Source organism: Tupaia chinensis, unplaced genomic scaffold (assembly GCF_000334495.1).
Source record: "Tupaia chinensis unplaced genomic scaffold, TupChi_1.0 Scaffold000359_1, whole genome shotgun sequence".
Lineage (NCBI taxonomy): Eukaryota > Metazoa > Chordata > Mammalia > Scandentia > Tupaiidae > Tupaia > Tupaia belangeri.
The window spans coordinates 1,895,114-1,900,928 of NW_006159855.1; the positions used below are offsets into that span (position 1 = coordinate 1,895,114).

A 5,815-nucleotide genomic window follows, 5' to 3' on the forward strand; every position below is an offset into this window, starting at 1 on the left:
GGTTTTTGCTATAGGGTGCGTGTGCTCGCCAGACAGACAGAGAGAGACAGAGAGACAGAAAGCGAGAAATCACCCCCCAGGGGGGATGGTCACGCTGCAATCCCTTCCCCTCCATTCTCCTCTTGGGATCTTGGGCACGCACACACATGTACCCGGTGTGAGTTTTAAGCCACCGGGTCCGGGATGCGAACCGCAGTCGACTACGTGGGAGTCCAGTGACATAGCCATTACTCTAACTGCTGGTCCCAATTTTCTTTTTTTGGTAGAGATTTTTGCTGTAAGGCACATGCGCTCTTCAGAGAGACAGAGGGAGACAGAGACAGAAAGTGAGAAATCACCTCCCAGGAGGGATGGCCACACCAAAATCTCATCTCCTCCATTTTCCTTTCAGGATTTTGGGTAAGTGTGCACATGTGCACATGTGCCTGGCATGAGTTTTAAGCCACCAGGTCCAGGAATCAAACCATGGTTGACTACGTGGGAGTCCAGTGACATAACCATTAAGCCATTTACTGGTCTCCTCTATTAATTAAAAAAAATTAATTTTATTTACCTTTATTTATTGACTGATTGATTTATTGAGATCTGATTTTATTTATTTCTTTCTCATAAAAATCTTATTTTTGACTGGATTCAGACTTAGAAGTGGTAGCTCTCAGAGAGGACAGCCTGCGTCTCTTCGCAATCTGTTCTTGGCGTTTTTCTTTAGCCTCCTTCATTCTCTTGGCCAAAAGTTTAGCATATTCTGCTGCCTCTTCCTTATTTTTCTTAGTGCATTGTTTCTTGAGAGCAATACGCCGGCGTCTGTGTTGCAAGACACGTGGAGTCACAAGACGCTGAATCTTAGGTGTTTTGGTCCTGGGTTTCTTGCAACATATTGGTGGACATCGTCTTCTTTAGAGAGATTGAAAAGTTTTCGGTTTCTGCTAGCTCTCTTAAGCCCCAGGCGGCAAGGCACGGTAGTATTAGTCAGTCCTGGAATATCCTTCTCTCCTTTTTTAACAATAGCCAAGTTGAGAATGCTCAGATTGGCATCCACAATGCAACCCCGAACAGATTTGCGCTTTCTTTCTCCAGTTCTCCTTGGTCTGTGATAGGAATGTCCCTTTACTCATTTGTTAACTTGGGGAGCAGAGCTTTTCAGAGCACAGTGGGAAGAGGTGGAAGTGGGAAGAAATGGGATGAGATGAGAGAGACGTGCCAAGCCCAAATCACAGAGCACTTGACACGCTGGGTCCATATGTCAAATTTAATTCTCAGAGCAATGGGCAGTTTGGGGAGAATTTTACTAATTTACCCTTTTAAAAGTAACATTGTGATCACCTTTATTTATTCTTTATTTTTATTGCCAGAGAGCCTGTGTGCTTGCTGGGGATGGAAAGAGAGAGAAAGACAGAGAGAACAAAACTCTCCAATGGGGTGGGTTACACCTGTAATCCCTTCTCCTCCATTTCTTCATCCTGTGGTTTTTCTGGGGCAGGCACATGAACCCAGCATGTTTTTCAAACTGCTAGGGTGGGACTTGTATCATGGTTAGCTATGTGGGGTCAGACTCCCTATGCATAGTGCTGTTAACTGCTGTGCTACGAGGCTGGCCTAATCTATTCCTTTTTCTTTTTCTTTTTTTAAATTTGGTAGCAAGAGTGTGTGCTCACTGGACAGATAGAGAGAGAGAGAGAGGGAGAGAGAGAGAGAGAGAGAGGAAGTACCCTCCTGCCAAGAGAAATGGTCACATTACAACCCCTTCTCCTCCATGTTTCCTTTTAGGGTTTTGGGCATGCATGCACACATTCCCATCCTGTCTTTCAAGCCTCTGGGCCCAGGATTTGAACTGCCCAGTTGGCCATGTGAGATCCAGCGACCTGAACCACCATGCCACCAGCTGGCTCTAGTTTACCTTTGTAAAAGCCCTTCTGACTGCTGTGAGGAAAAGAGAGGTGAGGTTTGAGTGGGAAGCCACAACAGTTCCACCCAGGAAGCACCATGGGTAACCCTCCTGAGTAAAGGTGGGAACTGGCTTGGGGAAATTGGCCAACTTTCATAAACCAGGACTCCTGAGCATGCCTAGGAGGGAGGGCCAGGAGGGGTGCTACAACCCCTGGCCATGGATGTTCAGCTGGTGGGGGCAACAGCTCCGGGGGATCAGGCCTGGGGTCCCACAACCACAGCCTGAGGGTGCTTCTTCCTAAACCACACCCCTGTAGGCATCTTTAGCAGGAGACTTGATAATAAAGTTGTTTTTTTTTTTTTTTTAAAGTTTTTGCTATAAGGTACATGTACTAGCAGATGAGAGATAGAAGGAGAGAGCAGGAAAGTGAGAACTCACCCCTCAGGGGGGATGCCACACCACAATCCCTTCTCCTCCATACTTCTCTTGGGATTTTGGGCATGTACACACACATGCCTGGCTTGTTTTTTAGGCTGACATGTCTAGGACTTTAACCGTAGAGTCGGCCAGGTAGGATCCAGCTGCCTCAACCACCACACCATCCGGGTGGCCCTGTATGTATTGATTTTTCTGTACCATTCATGCCACTGAACCACTGAACTGCCCTTTGCCCATGACAACCTGTCAGGAGGCTGTCCTGGGTGCTGGGATCTGCCCGGCCCTAGATTCAATTTCGGCTCCGAAACTCTCTTGGATGCTTCTGGGCAAATGACTTAACCTCCCAGGGCCTCAGTTTGCTTCTCGGCAAGATGAGGTAACAGCATTCCTTCCTGCTAGATAGGTGATAACTGTAAAGCGCTCGGCACAGCCCAGATGGGCAAGGGGAGCTGCCGTGCTTGTGTTACTTCCTCCTCCCTTCTAGCCGGCTGGCCTGCAAGGCTTCTCTGACCCTTCCCTGTTGGCCTCCATCCAGGACTTGGTGGGTGAATCTCCGCCCTAACTGCGGCTCCCCTTTTGTGCTGTTCAGTTGTATTTTCCTAGACAGGCAAGCTGCCAGCTTGCTTGCACAGCTGTCTACACTCACTGCAGCCTTTGGTGTGGTCAGGTCCCTGGATAGCCACGAGGTGCCCTTAGCCCATTTCGCAAGCTGCTTACCCTTCTGACCACTTTCTCCCAAGGTCAGAGGCCAGCAAACAGTCCTCAGAGGCAGAACTTCCCAACTTGTGGGCTGTCTGCTAGGGTAAGTGGCCCAGACTGACTGAGGCTGGCAGTGGCCACCCCAACTGGGCCCTGGTACTTGCTGTGGCACCGAGAACCCAATCCAGGCACACTAGTGGGCAGTGCTTTCTAAGGGGCACCCAGTGGCCTGGCCACGTGGGGAACAGGTAGCTATACTGCCTTTCCTCTGGCGGCCACCTCGCTGAGCTTGCCAAGTTCTCTTGCAGAGTTCTCTCCTCACAAGGTCCTGCCAGGACCCATTGTTCTAACTGTCTTGTTCTTAGAGAGGAGTAATCTCCAGATTAGTGTTCCAGGAATACTATTCTCCTGGGAAGCACCAGGGCTCTGTCTCGGTGTGGCTGTAGATCTCTAACCCAAGCCATGTACATTCCCTTAAGGAACAAAAGGCCTGCAGCACCCCCGGACCTCCACGTGGATATAAGTCATCTTCGTGCTGACAGGTATCTATGCCTTCCCAGAGCTCCTAAACCAACTCCAATCCAAAGTGAATAGGAAACACAGGATTCAAAGGTCACAACCATATCGGAAAACATACACAAGGCAGTTCTGCTCCTCCCTTTGCCCTTACTATGGAGTCCCCCCACACTCAAGTGTCATTTGTTTATTTATGAGAGAGTACAAGAGACAGGGTCTCATTGAGACCCTCCAGTCCCCCAGCCTCTCTCCTAGCTACAACCATGGGTGCATGTCACTATGCTTGGCCTGTTTGAGTTGAGCTGGGAATTGAACCTGGGCTTTTCATTTGGCTTTAGCCACCGGGTAGAAGCATCTTAGCGGTGCCTACCACTGTGATTAAGCCCAGGGTACCATTATTATTGGATGTGAGATATTATTCTAGTTTCTTTTGCCAAATACACACACACACACACACACACACACACACACACACACCTCTCTCCTCTCTATTCTTTTTTTAAAAGAATTAATTAATTAATTGGAGAGTTTTTTGCTATAGGGCATGTGCACTCGCCAGAAAGACAGAGAGAGACAGAGATACAGAAAGTGAGAAATCACCCTCCACGGGGAATGGCCATGTCGCAATCCCTTCTCCTCCATTTTCCTCTTGGGATCTTGGGCACGCATGCACATGTACCTGGCGTGAGTTTAAGTCACAGGGTTTGGGACTTGAACTGCGGTCGACTACATGGGAGTCCAGCGACATAGCCATTACATCAACTGCTGGTCTCCCATTCATTTATTTTTTAATTTGACCAGAGAGAGACAGAAAGAGAGAGATAGAGAGATGGAAAGTGAGAAAGCAAGCCACCAGGTCCAGGACTCGAACTGTGGTTGGCCATATAGGAGTGTCCAGCACCTTAACCACCAAGCCATCCTCTTCTCTCTATTCTTAACACACTTATCTGTCTTCTATTTTTATGTTCCTCTATCTATCAAAAGGTGGCATACTACGATTAATTTTTTTTTTTTTTTTTTTTTTTGCTAGAGGCCGCAGGCACTTGCTGGAAAAAGGCAAAGAGAAAGGGAAAGTGAGAAAGCACCCCTATGGGGGATGGTCACACTGACAGCTTCTCCTCCATTTCTCCTTTCAGGATTTTGGGCACACATTCACATGTACCTGGCCTGTTTTACAAGCCACTGGGTCTGAGACTAGGACCACTAAGTTAGCCATGAGAGATCCAGCCATCTTAACCACTTACGCTACTGGCAGGCCACAATAGTTTTTTTTTTTTTTTCATTTAGCAATGCATCTACATCAGATAAATGTACATCCTAAACATAAACAATACTATAAACCCAAGAATATTCAAAGTAACAGTATCATTTTAATGGCAGGACTGAAGTCTGGCTGAAACAAACCCCCTGGCAGATGCTGACCAGCCATAGCAGACCTCCCGTGGAGTCTGACATGTCTCTAGATGCTGCCACAGGCTGCGGAATGACTCAGTCCCCCCACTTTTCTCTACCTGAATGACTGCAATACGTCTGTTTGCACAGTAGGCTGTTACATCATCTGGCCTTCGCTTGGCTTCAACGCGTCATTTACGCATTAAATCCACCTCTGTTCTTTTCTTGTTAGCCAGCAGCAATTAAAAAGGACTGCCTGATGCCAACACAATCATTGACACAAATGCAGAGTTGGGCAGTGAAATCCTGGGTCAACAATAAACTCTAAGGTGGTCATGCTGACAGTCATGTAACGAAAATAATCGGAGTGGTTAACTTGCTGTGCGCGGGCACCATGCTAAGTGTGTTACGTGTGGGGTCTTATTTAACACTCCAACAATCCTAGAAAGTAAGTGCTACCCATTTTACAGATAAGAACATTGTCGGGCCAGCCTGCAGCTTGGTGGATAGTGTGGTTGGATCATACATGGCCAACTGCATGGACTGGACCCGGCAGCTCAAAACACATGCCAGAGGGCTGGCAGGTGGTGTGGTGCTGGACTCCCACATGGCCAATTGCAGTTTGAATCCTGGACCTGGCAGCTTGTTTTCTTACTTTCCCTCTTCCTCTCCTCTGTTCCTCTCTGGTCAAATTGAAAATAAATAAATAATAAGTAAAGTTTAAAAACAAATAAACAAACAAAAAAAACATGCCAGATCCTTGCCCACAATCCTCAAAGGAGGGTAAAATGGAGGAGAAGGGGTTGTGGCATGACCATCCCTCATGGGGTGATGTGTTCTCTCACTGTCCCTTTCTGTCTCTGTCTCTCTCTCTCTCTCCTG

The 5,815-nt window shown here is 47.6% G+C and overlaps 1 long non-coding RNA gene across 1 annotated transcript; it reads left to right on the forward strand.

Moving 5' to 3' along the window:
* Positions 1–2,506: 2,506 nt before the first annotated feature.
* Positions 2,507–5,429, forward strand: LOC114008590 (uncharacterized). Its single transcript, XR_003550103.1, has 3 exons — positions 2,507–2,702; positions 3,505–3,567; positions 4,922–5,429. It is a non-coding gene; the product is annotated as an uncharacterized LOC114008590 (long non-coding RNA).
* Positions 5,430–5,815: the final 386 nt, after the last annotated feature.